Genomic DNA, 15,803 nt, shown 5'->3' with positions numbered 1-15,803 from the left:
TAGTTGGCCACCAGCTTTGCACACATCTCCGGAGGGATTTTGTCCCACTCCTCTTTGCAGATTCTCTCCAAGTCATTAAGGTTTTGAGGCTGATGTTTGGCAACTCAAACCTTCAGCTCCCTCCACAGATTTTCTATGGGATTAAGGTCTGGAGACTGGCTACGCCACTCCAGGACCTTAATGTGCTTCTTCTTGAGCCACTCCTTTGTTGCCTTGGCCGTGTGTTTTGGGTCATTGTTATGTAGGAATACACATCGACAACCAATTTTCAATACCCTGGCTGAGGGAAGGAGGTTCTCACCCAAGATTTGACGGTACATAGCCCCGTCCATCGTCCCTTTGATGCAGTGAAGTTGTCCTGTCCCCTTAGCGGAACCCCCCCCCCCCAAGTATAATGTTTCCACCTCTATGTTTGTTGGTGGGCATAGTGTTCTTGGGGTCATAGGCAGTATTCCTCCTCCTCCAAACACGACAAGTTAAGTGGATACCAAAGAGCTCCATTTTGGTCTCATCTGACCACAACACTTTCACCCAGTTCATTTAGATGTTCATTGGCAAACGTCAGACGGGCCTGTACATGTGCTTTCTTGAGCAGGGGGACCTTGCGGGCGCTGCAGGATTTCAGTTCTTCACGGCGTAGTGTGTTACCAATTGTTTTCTTCGTGACTATGGTCCCAACTGCCTTGAGATCATTGACAAGATCCTCCTGTGTAGTTCTGGGCTGATTCCTTACTGTTCTCATGATCATTGAAACTCCACAAGGTGAGATCTTGCATGGAGATCCAGACTGAGGGAGATCGACAGTTATTTTGTGTTTCTTCCAGTTGCAAATAATTGCACCAACTGTTGTCACCTTCTCACCAAGCTGCTTGGCAATGTTCTTGTTGCTGATTCCAGCCTTGTGTAGGTCTACAATCTTGTCCCTGACATCCTTGGTCAGCTCTTTGGTCTTGGCAATGGTGGAGAGTTTGGAATCTGATTGATTGATTGCTTCTGTGGACAGGTGTCTTTTATACAGGTAACAAGCTGAGATATAGAGCACTCCCTTTAAGAGAGTGCTCGTAATCTCAGCTCGTTACCTGTAAAGAAGACATCTGGGAGCCAGAAATCTTGCTGATTGATAGGGGATCAAATACTTATTTCACTCATTAAAATGCAAATCAATTTATAACTTTTTTTAAATGTGTTTTTGTCTGGATTTTGTTGTTGTTATTCTGTCTCTCACTGTTCAAATAAACCTACCATTAAAATTATAGACTGATCATTTCTTTGTCAGTGGGCAAACATACAAAATCAGTAGGGGATCAAATAATGTTTTCCCTCACTGTATATCTATATAAAACACAGGAAATGACCGCACTCACAGACTGGACTGGGTACACATCCTCAAACGAACTGGGAACCTCCCAGGGAGACACAGGCTTTCGTAACCTCCCCTATGTAAATACCAAACACAGGAATTGGCCGCACTCACAGACTGGACTGGGTACACATTCTAAGCCACAGCAAACTCCACAGCCCTGAACACCCAGGCAGTTAACTCCAGAGCAGCCTGGGTGACAGGCCCACAGGGAAACATTACAAACATTATCAACACAACACACCGAAAACCTGGCACTCGCCAGCAGATTCACAGCTTGTTTGTTTGGAAGTATGCATTGTGTGGGTGCTGGTTTAGGGTCCCAGGAAGGGGGAGACCTTGTCATGGTCCTGGGCTTGATTCTTTGGCGCCAAATGTAACTGACTTCCCCCAGTTTTGCTTTTAAACATTACTGTGAATCTTCTGGCGAGTGCCGGGTTTTCTGTGTGTTGTGTTGATAATATTTGTAATGCTTCCCTGCTAGCCTGTCACCCAGGCTGCTCTGGGGTTAACTGCCTGGGTTGCTGGGAACTTTGCAGCTGTCTGTCAGTGTTTAGGGCTGCTGAGTTTGCTGTGGCTTAGGATGTGTACCCAGTCTAGTCTGTGAGTGCAGTCAATTCCTGTGTTTTGTATTTACATAGGGGAGGTTACAAATGCCTATGTCACCCTGGGAGATTCCCAGTTGGTTTGTTTGGAAGTATGCATTGTGTGGGTGCTGGTTTAGGGTCCCAGGAAGGGGGAGACCTTGGCGTGGTCCTGGGCTTGATCCTTCGGCGCCAAATGTAACTGACTTCCCCCAGTTTTGCTTTTAAACATTACTGTGAATCTGCTGATGAGTGCCAGGTTTTGTTGTCTACACACTGCCTTCACCTAGAAATCCGGTATACCAAAAATCGGGAAGAACGGATTGATTACTACTAGCTCCGGTTACCTTGCCAGCCACAGAAACGGGGAGAAGATTACGGCTGTTGATAAGAAGTCTGTTAGTTTTCTCACAAGGTGTCATGACTTATACCTGTGCCTTTAAAGGGACCCTTAACACTTGTCTTCTAATAATCCCCAAAACCTACTTTTTCTTATAAATAAAAATAAAATAATCACTGCAGTTTATTTTATCTATTCCTCTTACCCCAAACTTTTCAAATGGATTGTTTTGAAATACAGTGTTGAGCCAGTGCCACATTTCCTATGTAAGCTGCCATATTGTAGCGTGCGTTACAGGGCTCATTAGTCACATGACACAGCATATTGGCTGTTACAGTACTTAGAGAATATAACATTTGCCTGCAGTGCGTGAGCTGCAGTGAGACACATTTATTTCTCAGTTAGGGTGTAAATAGATTTCATTTGCCAGTCTATTGTATATAATACACATTATGCAGCAAATGCTAAGTGCATTACCTATTTTTTTTAACTTCCCCCCACAGTTTTACTTTTTCAAACTCCACAAGTTTTCTGCTCTAAGCAGAGAGTTCAGGCACTGTTGTTGTCAATTACTGACATCATGCTCCAGGAGGGGGGAGAGGGAGGGGGAAACTATAACGGAACGGAGTGAAGTTTGTGCAGATGATTTCTGCCTTTCATGACCATTGATCCTGCTAATATGAATCACTAAGGGCTGACAGCTTAGTGTTCGTTTAGCAAGGATCGTTCGTATGCATTATTTTCCGTTCCGTTATAGTTTCCCCCTCCCTCTCCCCCCTCCTGGAGCATGATGTCAGTAATTGACAATAACAGTGCCTGAACGCTCTGCTTAGAGCAGAAAACTTGTGGAGTTTGAAAAAGTAAAACTGTGGGGGGAAGTTAAAAAAAATAGGTAATGCACTTAGCATTTGCTGCATAATGTGTATTATATACAATAGACTGGCAAATGAAATCTATTTACACCCTAACTGAGAAATAAATGTGTTTCACTGCAGCTCACATGCTGCAGGCAAATGTTATATTCCTCTAAGTACTGTAACAGCCAATATGCTGTGTCATGTGACTAATGAGCCCTGTAACGAACGCTACAATATAGCAGCTTACATAGGAAATTTGGCACTGGCTCAACACTGTATTTCAAAACAATCCCTTTGAAATGTTTGGGGTAAGAGGAACAGATAAAATAAACAGCAGTGATTATTTTATTTTTATTTATAAGAAAAAGTAGGTTTCAGCCATTTTCATTAGGTGTTTAATGTCCCTTTAAGGATACCTGACACTAAGTTGCCATCTGTATAAAAACCCCACCCACAGTTCATTCATTGCTTAGTAATGTTTGACTTTAACAGTCATCTACTTGGTACTTCCCTGGAAGTTCTATTACAAGCCTTTTTGACCTTTGACTCAAATCGTCTAAATTTGTTGCAATAACCATTTGTGACTAAGTCTTACCAGCTTAGTTCTATTTACTTTTTGAACATTCAGTCTTCAGCTTCTCACGCTGCTGACAGTGTCTCCAGCTAATCACGCTGCTTACCGCAGCTGACTGTGTTTCCATCGAAGCCGGATTGAGCGGTGACGTCACTCGCCTTCTCAGCTGTCCGCCTGTTACCATCTGGAAGCCGCAGCTCACGCTTGTTCCTCACGCTTTCCTAGCGTGTTTCAGATTCGATCCTCAATCTCTACAGCTTACTTCTAAGCCTCACAGACACCAGTAATTCAAAACCTTGGCCTCCGGTTTCCATCTGACAGCAGCTATAATTCCGGACTCTATCTGGTACAGTTATCCTATTAGGTTTAAGTTTTACTTGTCTGTTTGCTTACCTCCATACTACCTGCTTAAACCTCATTGAACCACTCTGTATATATATTTATTTATAAAACTTATCACAAGGTATTTAATATAATATAACCTGCCAATCATGTTGCCACCCTTTGGCTATAGGTTATGATTATACTAACATTACCTAACAGTAAGGGTAGGATTGTTGCCTTATTAAATGAACTCAGTTTCTTTTAAATAATAATTCCTTCCTAAGTCAACAATTCTTCCACAAACCATTTAACTCTTAAAGTGATACTATCTTTATACTAAGTTATACTCTTATCTACAGTTGGATTCACAAACTATTTTTGTACTTCTCTCTACAGGGAATTATAGGATCTTGACTGAGACCTGACATAAATTACTAAGCCTTTACAATGAATCCAGTAGATATTGTGACCCATGTGCAGACATTAACTGACAAGGTTGAGTCAATTACACAGGCACTAAACACTTTTCAACATGAGAATTCAGCTCTTAAGGCTTATATAAAGGAAATTGCTGAAAAGCAAAAAACTACTAATACTTTAGAACCTAATGTTAGCCCACCTGAACATTTCCAGGGAGATAGAAAACATTTCAGAGAATTCAAGAATGCTTGTTATTTGCTTTTCTCACTTAAACCTCTCACTCACCCCACAGATCAGGTTAAGGTTCTTACTACTATCTCTTATCTCAGGGGGGAACCTTGCATATGGGCCAACACATTTTTTGAAACAAATGATCCAATACTACAGTCCTTAGAATCTTTTTTTAATGCAATGTCACAATTGTATGACGATCCCTATAAGCAGCTCACAGCTGAAAATGGTATGAGAGCATTAAAACAACTAAAAAATCCTGTAGAGGATTAAATAACTGAGTTTAAAAAAATTTCTAAGCACAGCGGTTGGAATGAGTTATCGTTAAAAAACCAGTTCAGGTTAGGATTATGTGATACACTTAAAGATGAATTGGCAAGAATTGAATTGCCGCAGACCTTGGAAGGGTTAATTAATCTCTCAATTAGCCTAGATAAACATCTGAGAGAACGTAGATCTGAACGTAGTCCCAGTGATAATACTTTTAGACGTCCAAACTTTTCTACACCCTCTTCACAAAGCACACGTAGCCAATCACTACGCACACCTGAGGTCATGGACATAGGATTTGTAAAAGGTCCACTCAACCCCCAAGAAAAACTTAGAAGAAGGCAAAATAACCTGTGTATGTACTGTGGATCTGCACAACACACAGTAAAAGATTGTCCAATTCTGGGACGTCAGAAAAGGGGTAAGAAAACATATATAAATTCCTGTTATAATGTACAAACTCCTAATTCTACAAACTGCTCACTCACACTTATTTTGCATTGGGAGAACCAACGAGTAACCTCCAAGGCGATTATTGATTCAGGAGCCAGCACTAACTATATGGATTTTAATTTCACAAGCTTGAATAAAATACCACTTATTAAAAAGACAAATCCAATGTTGCTTAGAGTTATTGATGGTAGTTAAATATAATCTGGCCCAATCTCACATCACACGATTCCCATAAAAGTGTCTATAGGGGGAACTCATATTGAATATGTGTCCTTTGACGTTATCTCATCTCCCATATATCCTTTGGTTTTAGGCTACTCATGGTTAAATTTACATGATCCCACTATATCATGGAAAACTTCTGATATCTCATTCTCTTCTGATAACTGTAAAACTACCTGTATTTCCAGTCATCACATTTTACAAACTGAGCCTAATAACATACCTTCTGAATACTCAGATTTTTCTGATGTATTTTGTAAGAGAGAGTCAGAAAATCTTCCTCCCCATAGGAAGTATGACTGTCCGATAGACTTGGTTCCTGGGGCTGATATACCATGTGGACATATTTTCCCTCTATCAAAAAGTGAATTAGATTATTTTAAAAATTACCTAGAAGAGAATCTTCGCAAGGGGTTTATAAGACCATCTACCTCTCCAGCAGGAGCTGGAATATTCTTTGTCAAGAACAAAGATGGCACAATTAGACCCATAGTCGATTATAGAGAACTTAATTGCAGAACAGTAAAAAACAGATACCCACTACCTCTGATTCCAGAGTTAATTGAAAGACTTGAGGGGGCTTCATACTTTACAAAATTAGATCTGAGAGGTGCATATAACCTCATACGAGTAAGACAATGAGACGAGTGGCTCACTGCTTTCCGTACGCGCTACGGACTGTACGAATATACAGTGATGCCATTCGGGCTCTGTAATGCGCCCGCCACCTTTCAGTATCTAATAAATGATGTGTTTAAAGATCTGTTAGACATATATGTTGTCATATATTTAGACGACATACTCATATACTCAAAAAATAAGTCAGACCATATAAAACATGTTCGCACTGTACTCTCTAGGTTACGTCAACACCACTTGTATGCAAAACCAGAAAAATTTATTTTTAACTCCAATAGCATTACCTTTCTGGGTTATGTAATATCTCCTGAAGGAATTGACATGGAGAAAAATAAAAATAAAAGATATCTTGGATTGGCCTACCCCTACATCCAAGAAACATATACAGAGGTTTATGGGGTTTGCGAATTTCTATAGAAAGTTTATTAAAAACTTTGCTCATATATCCAAACCCCTCACAAACCTCACAAAGAATAATATCAAATTCCATTGGACCGAGGAAGCTCAAAAAACATTTGATACATTAAAACATAGATTCACTACTGCACCTATTCTGTCGTATCCTAACCCCTCATTACAATATGTCATTGAAGTAGACGCTTCAGACTACGCTATTGGTGCAGTTCTGTCACAAAGACAGAGTCTAAAAGATCCCCTACATCCTGTTGCTTTTTTTTCACGTGTCATGTCAGATACAGAAATCAATTATGCAATAGGAGAGAAGGAACTTTTAGCCATTAAAGCCTCATTCGAACACTGGAGGCACCTGTTAGAAGGAACCTCTATACCCATTCTAATATACACTGACCACAGGAACTTGCAATATTTAAAAACAAACAGAACTCTTACAGCTCGCCAGGTCCGTTGGAATCTATTTTTTAATAGATTTAATTATTTAATAACCTATAGACCTTCTAACAAAAATTTGAAAGCAGATGCTCTCCCTAGAATGCCAGATAAACCTTTATCTCAAAACACTCAACACTCCATAATTCCCCATGATAACATCATAGGTCTCACAGAGGATATAACTAGTCTTTTAAAAACACATCTGACATCAGATTCTGATTTACCTAAAACACTAGTAAAATTGGTAACCAATGGTCTTTACTATCATGATGATCTTGTGTATGTACCACAGACCTTAAGAGAGAAAATCTTATATAGTTATCACGACACTCCTTTGGCTGGTCATCCTGGAATCTCAAAATCCATAGATCTGATTACCAGACATTTCTGGTGGCCAACCATTAAAACAGATATTTCTAACTACATAAGTTCTTGTAAAACTTGTACAGTCTCCAAGACACAACAACAACGTCCTTATGGACAACTACTACCTCTTCCTATACCTTCACGACCTTGGACTGACATTGCACTAGACTATATAGTAGAATTGCCTAGGTCCTCCATACTGGTTGTTGTAGACATCTTTAGCAAGATGGCACATTTTATTCCTACCACCAAATTACCAACTGGTGCAGAAACAGCTCAACTTCTCATACACCATGTCATCAAACATCATGGGTTACCACTTAGTATAACATCAGACCGTGGATCCCAATCACGAGCAAATTTTGGCATGAATTATGTAAAACACTGAAAATACGCCGCCGGTTAAGTACCTCTTTCCACCCTCAGACCAATGGGCAGACGGAGAGGACTAATCAATGGCTTGAACAGTTCTTACGTTGTTTCATTAACAACAAACAGAATAATTGGTCATCTCTCTTAACATATGCAGAGTTTGCGTACAACAACTCTGTGAATAGTACCACCAAGTTCTCACCCTTCTACATCAACTATGGGTTCCATCCAATTTTTCATCAGGAAGATTTGCAAGATAGTTCTTGTCCCCTAGTCAATGAATTAATCAACACAATATCTGATACTTTTACTACTGTGAAGGACAATATTGCTCACTCTAAGACTTTGCATAAACTCTATTATGATAAAAAACATTTATCTTCGCCAAATTATAAAATTGGAGACAAAGTCTGGCTTTCCACGCGAAACTTGCGGTTGCCATATCCTTCCCGCAAATTATCCTCCTTATACATTGGTCCCTATTCCATTAAAGCAATTGTAAACCAAAATGCTGTTACCCTCTTACTACCTGACAATTTCCGAATACACCCCACTTTCCATGTATCCCTGTTGAAGCCTTACAAACCTACACGGAATGATGTTTCAACTCCTCAGGTTCCTGATATGCTCCATGAAGGGGACCAGGAATATGAAGTTGCTTCTATCAAGGACTCTCGTTGTAGCGGGGGAAAACTTCAGTATTTGGTACACTGGAAGGGTTATCCAGATGAGGACGATTCTTGGGAACCTGCTGCAAACCTCTCTGCACCCCGTTTGGTCTCTTTGTTTCACAGAAGGAATCCTGATAGACCCAAACCTTGATCCCCTGAGTGGATCTTTGAAGGGGGAGTTCTGTCATGATTTATACCTGTGCCTTTAAGGATACCTGACACTAAGTTGCCATCTGTATAAAAACCCCACCCACAGTTCATTCATTGCTTAGTAATGTTTGACTTTAACAGTCATCTACTTGGTACTTCCCTGGAAGTTCTATTACAAGCCTTTTTTGACCTTTGACTCAAATCATCTAAATTTGTTGCAATAACCTTTTGTGACTAAGTCTTACCAGCTTTGTTCTATTTACTTTTTGAACATTCAGTCTTCAGCTTCTCACGCTGCTGACAGTGTCTCCAGCTAATCACGCTGCTTACCGCAGCTGACTGTGTTTCCATCGAAGCCGGATTGAGCGGTGACGTCACTCGCCTTCTCAGCTGTCCGCCTGTTACCATCTGGAAGCCGCAGCTCACGCTTGTTCCTCACGCTTTCCTAGCGTGTTTCAGATTCGATCCTCAATCTCTACAGCTTACTTCTAAGCCTCACAGACACCAGTAATTCAAAACCTTTGCCTCCGGTTTCCATCTGACAGCAGCTATAATTCCGGACTCTATCTGGTACAGTTATCCTATTAGGTTTAAGTTTTACTTGTCTGTTTGCTTACCTCCATACTACCTGCTTAAACCTCATTGAAACACTCTGTATATATATTTATTTATAAAACTTATCACAAGGTATTTAATATAATATAACCTGCCAATCATGTTGCCACCCTTTGGCTATAGGTTATGATTATACTAACATTACCTAACAGTAAGGGTAGGATTGTTGCCTTATTTAATGAACTCAGTTTCTTTTAAATAATAATTCCTTCCTAAGTCAACAATTCTTCCACAAACCATTTAACTCTTAAAGTGATACTATCTTTATACTAAGTTATACTCTTATCTACAGTTGGATTCACAAACTATTTTTGTACTTCTCTCTTTAGGGAATTATTGGATCTTGACTGAGACCTGACACCAGGTGAGCAAGTTGATACAGACCAGCACTACCCGCAGGAGAGTCTGAATCCCCAATTCTTTTGTCCGGTAAAAACAGAGGCTGGAAGACACAGAGCTCCACTGGAATTTCCTACCTGGGGGAAAGCATCTTATCTAAACAGTGCACTGTTTATAGGAAGAAGAACAAGGAAAAGTAAACTAATAGTTTTTTTTTAAAAAAAAAAGCAAATACTGCTATATGGGTTTTAAATGAACTACCTCCTACTGCCAATAAGAAGTAGTATCATAACCAAATACCGTTTCTTAGAATAAAAAACCTGAGAAGTCACACAATAAAGACACCTTAAAAAAGGACATTGCATTTGCACATTTTCCCTAAAGACAATCCAAACACATTGAAGAAGATGGTATTTAGTATTTAATATTTAAGCAGAATTGCAAAATTGCAAAATCATTCCTAACGAAACACTGCTTAATAGAAACAAGTCAAAAGTGATAAAATATTTCCAACGAAACATTGTTAAAATAGTGTATCAAAAAATATTGTATCAAAATATATAAGATTGTACTGCATCAATAGAATAAGTCAAAGTGGTCAAAATATTTCTTACGGAACACTGCCAAAATATTGTATCATAAATTATTAAGATTGTCTAACTGTATCTTTATCAAAGAAATTTAATGATAGTTTGTAACAAGTAAAAGTTACCAATTGAGAAGGTTTTATGAATAGAGTCTCAAAGGAGACATAATATATTTAGACACCGGTGTCTTTTTAGTATTTTTTAAAAAAAATAAAGTTTATGTTTTTAAAGATTGTCATAAGACTGTCTAGTATAAATAAAATGTATATGTGCATCATAACAACAAAGTTGTTTTTTAATTAATATAAGAGTGTACCTTTGTAAGAGATCAAGGGAAAAGCAAAGTATTGAGACAAGTAATAGAACTACCCTGTACTAAGTGTCATGATAAAGTGAACACATAAAATAAGGAGAAAATAAGGGAAAATCAATACAAACACATTTTTGTAACAATACCATTGCCCTGTAATATAAATATTACATTATAAACAAATACTGAAAAAATAGGAACGTATATACATATTCTAAACTGTACTGAAAAGGAATCGGCAAGTTTTTTTTGTGCCACCTTATACATTACATATCTATTTCTATAAAGCAGTGGGATAAGTTTATTAAAGGTGAGCAAGATTCCACTATTGATCAGGACAAGTAATAAACACTCCTTTTTTACAACTACTTAAAACAGCCATTGCTGGATATTTACAGTAAGAATATAAATTGCACTCCATTTACATGAAGCATTACTGGGCACAGTGAAACAAGTGTACATTTTTCAATGACATTAACATTGTTGACTTTTCATGCATTCAAAATACTGCTAAAGAGAAGAAAATGGGGAAACTTTCTGTTCCTTCTGGTCCCCCCCCCCCCCCTCATATTGTTTAAAACATTTCAAAGGGGCAATAGAATTTTCATATAGCTTACATTTTCCATATGTATTTCTACATTACCTTCTCAGTGGAGATGCATGCTGTTACTTGTAATATGGTTTAATACACAAGATGGGACAGTCATACATAATGTTTAAACATTATTTGAAAACAGCCTTCAGTGACAGTCATATAATGGAGTGTATGAGACATGCTTTTGTCAGAGAGATAGTTATTACAGTGCTCATATAAGCATTACATATACAATTCTTGTTACCATTATACCATTATACAGTTATGTTAGCTAATAGCACATGGGGAAATGTATGAAGAAAAATGATTACACAGGCCAAAGTAACAACCCACGTCCAAAGAAATTTGGGTTTTTTGCACACATGTTTTATTTAGCATGTGCAATATTTTTTATGTCATAAACATTGAATAACATAATAACAAATAAAGATCGCAAGTGGTGTGCTATTTAGCAATTTCGCTAAAGCGTAAACACAACTGGAAGTAAACTTTTTCCCCCCATAGACTTCAATGGAGTGCGCTTTTAAAAAACACTGATCGCTTGCGAGCTAATCACAGGGGAAAATGTTCTTTGTATTTTTAAATAGATGTTTATATATATATATATATATATATATATATATATAGATAGATAGATAGATAGATAGATAGATAGACAGACAGACAGACAGACAGACAGACAGACAGACAGACAGACAGACAGACAGACAGACAGACAGACAGACAGACAGACAGACAGACAGACAGACAGATAGATAGATAGATAGATAGATAGATAGATAGATAGATAGATAGATAGATAGATAGATAGATATAGATATAGAAATACAAGGATAGAGAAATATCACTATGGTTTACTAGTCAGAGGTTAAATGCTACTTGCCAATGCCAAATTTTTAAGTAATTCGCTGCAATTTCTAAGTTGTATGGGAATAGTGGACCACTGGAAAATTCAAGCCTGTATGTGTATATATATATATATATATATATATATATATATATATATATAAAAAGAGAGGGGACAATCTGCGCTTAGGAATATAGTAGCTGCACTTTCAACAATGTACCCGGATATTCAGTAATAAACCAAGTTATCAGAGATTAGTGATGGTATGACCATACGTGAGTAATCAAATACAGTAATATCAAAGAATAATTCTCTGGTCATACACTGAAACCTACACAATGATGATCAATCTAGCACTGTAATGAGTTAATCACATAGGTAATGTGTATATATATACACAATAGTATCGCTAAGACACATGTGAAGTCCAGCTATCCTGTAAATATATAAATAGGCTGTAGATTAAATAGTCTATATAGACTGGTAAATAAACAGTTCCCTTGTGCCAGTAAATCTTTGCTGCTCCGTCTGGGAGTTGGGAGTATCCTCTTGAACAAGTGGATTCTCGTAGGTTTCTGGAAAAGAAGAGGTGAAGAAGTGCACAAGAAAGGCACCCCTAGTGAAGCCTGTAGACACAGTTGCTCAAATACTAAGATGCAATGTAAACCACTCACGTGATTCAACCTCAATTTGTATGAGGTATCAATCGGGCCCGGATTATAGATGTTTCCTCCTTGAATGTTCCTTTTCTGTTCGCCACCAGTGATCCCTGTATTCCCGGGCTGTGCAGAAGTCGTCTCAGAGCTCTTTAATACTGCAGTGTGGATCTACATTCACTGCAGCACTCAGGGGCAGGGGTAGGGGCAGAACAAAAGGGGAGTGCAAATATATGTGTACAAACAGTATATTTATTGGTGCAGATAGTAGACAAATATTTACATATCAAACATAAAAAGTCACAAGTATTTTCAGTGACTGATAAAATGCAGCACTAATCGGTATGACAACAGTCTAACAAAGAGATCTGTCTGACTACCGTTACTTAGCTGCTAAGTAACGGTAGTCAGACAGATCTCTTTGTTAGACTGTTGTCATACCGATTAGTGCTGCATTTTATCAGTCACTGAAAATACTTGTGACTTTTTATGTTTGATATGTAAATATTTGTCTACTATCTGCACCAATAAATATACTGTTTGTACACATATATTTGCACTCCCCTTTTGTTCTGCCCCTACCCCTGCCCCTGAGTGCTGCAGTGAATGTAGATCCACACTGCAGTATTAAAGAGCTCTGAGACGACTTCAGCACAGCCCGGGAATACAGGGATCACTGGTGGCGAACAGAAAAGGAACATTCAAGGAGGAAACATCTATAATCCGGGTCCGATTGATACCTCATACAAATTGAGGTTGAATCACGTGAGTGGTTTACATTGCATCTTAGTATTTGAGCAACTGTGTCTACAGGCTTCACTAGGGGTGCCTTTCTTGTGCGCTTCTTCACCTCTTCTTTTCCATATATATATATATATATATATATATATATATATATATAGTTATATTAATACAGATATACAAGTATAGCTATATATTTACAAAAACATTGGAATGTAAAATATTTACGGTAAATACACAGTAAAACTTCTTATTAAATATTAATATTGAATAAAAATTATTTTTCATGTTTCAATGCATTTAAGTAGAAAAGGCTCCAAAGTGTATGTGTGTATGTATGTATGTATGTATGTATATATATATATATTATATTATATTTATAGACGTGCTCTCTCAGAAACGAACAGCTCAACTTGTTAGCTTGTTCCATGGTGATTTACCACTTGGGAGCAGTTTCTTTTAGCCCAATATTTCTTTTCACAGAGAAGAACTTTCCTGAAGTAAATATCACTCTGATCCCGCCTAACAAGGTCAGTCCAGCCTCAAAATACCAGGCAATCCCTCTCTGAACAAGGGTCATAATTCAAATGCATACAGGAACAATGGCTCAGTAGCTTGCTCTATGGCAAGTTACTAAATAGAAGCAGCCTCTTTTAGCCCGGTTGTACTTTTCACAGAGGAGGACGTTACTGAAGGATATCAGTCTGATACCGCCTAACAAGGTCAGTCCAGCCCTGAAATACCAGGAAATCCCTCTCTGAATAAGGAAAACAGCAACCCCAGATGATCGCTTCATTGGGCCTCGTCAGTGAGTTGTAGCCATATTCCTCTAAGCACACTGGGTAAGGAGTCCACATCTGGCTTCCCCTTTTTTCCTTAGGGAGACTAAATACATACAGAGAGAAGCGATTTACCACCTGGAAGCAGTCTCTTTTAGCCCAATAATGCTTTTCACAGAGAAGAGAAGAACTTTCATGAAGTATATCTGTCTGATCCCACCTAACAAGGTCAATCCAGCCCTGAAATAACAGGCAATGCCTCTCTGAACAAGAAATATATCAACTCCCGATGATTCTTTCACCTTCAATAAGCCTCGTCAGTGAGGTGCAGCCATATTCCTCTAAGCACATTCGGCAAGGAGTCCACCTCTTGTTTCCCCTTTTTCCCTTAAGGAGACTAAAAACATATAGAAAGGAACAAACAGTTCAATAACTTGTTAGCTTGTTTTATGGCGATTTACACCCTGGAAGCAGTTTCTTTTAGGTGGGATCAGACTGATATATTTCAGGAAAGTTTTCCTTTGTGAAAAGCACAATTGGGCTAAAAGAAACTACTCCCAGGTGGTAAACCGGCCATAGAGCAAACCACTGAGCTGTTGTTCATTCCTGGCAGATTGCTTCTCTTTCTGTATGTATGTATATATATATATATATATATATATATATATATATATATATATATATATATACAATTTATCTTTCAGTTGTCACATTGCTTTTTTATGTACATATATGTTGGCCAAATCACATTGTTTTTTCACATTGTTCAAATACCCCATCATACATCACCACTGGGTAGCTCCAGAAGTCACATTAGAGGTGTTTGGATTGATACTTTTGTACATTGTGTCATGTTAATTATCACTTGCATGTTTAAAATAAACCTCTCCCATGTTCCATAACCATTGTTATATGTTTATCAATATTAATTCCTTTTCAACAAAGGCAGATCGGTATACTGGGGATATTTGCTTTTTTTTTTTTTATTGCTAGCACTGTAAACGTTTTTTTTTTTTTTAAATCATTGATTTAACGAAAAGCATTGTCTGCTCTTGCTAGATTTTCAATCAACAACAATGTGTGAAATTATATTTCATAGAGGAAATTGGCCACTGAAATCATCTTCAATTCGCAACTGTAAATCATGAAAGTGCAAAGTTACAAGGTTTGTTCCATTAAAAGAATATAGCCTCTACAATCTCTTCGAATGTTTACTACATAAAAACAGGGTTTGACGTTTGAAGAATAACAGCATTAAAAAAAAAAAAAATAATAATTTCTAAATTCCTTTTTAAAAAAGCTTACTGTGACAAAAAAAACAGAAGATAAATTGTAATCAACCTCATAGTTAGAAAAGAACATCTGCAAAAATAAAATAACATTTTATTCTTGTATTAGAATGTCCCTTTAACTGTGTCAGACAGTAGGGCAGAAGAGAAAATAAACCAAAACTGTTCATGGCATCTTTCTGTGAGCATAAATTCTTAATCTTGAAAGGTTTGCTGTTAAAGAAATTGTATATGCACATTTTCTTGTTTAAAATATTGTCATTGTCTATTATAGTGGAGGCCTTGGGATGTTATAGGTATATAAAAATAAATCAGGGATATCACATGACTTTCAAAAGTATGTCAAGGGTAGCCAGAAGAAAA

The sequence above is a fragment of the Bombina bombina genome, chromosome 6, assembly GCF_027579735.1.
Source record: "Bombina bombina isolate aBomBom1 chromosome 6, aBomBom1.pri, whole genome shotgun sequence".
In the NCBI taxonomy this organism is placed as follows: Eukaryota; Metazoa; Chordata; class Amphibia; order Anura; family Bombinatoridae; genus Bombina; species Bombina bombina.
This window is presented reverse-complemented; position numbering follows the sequence as displayed.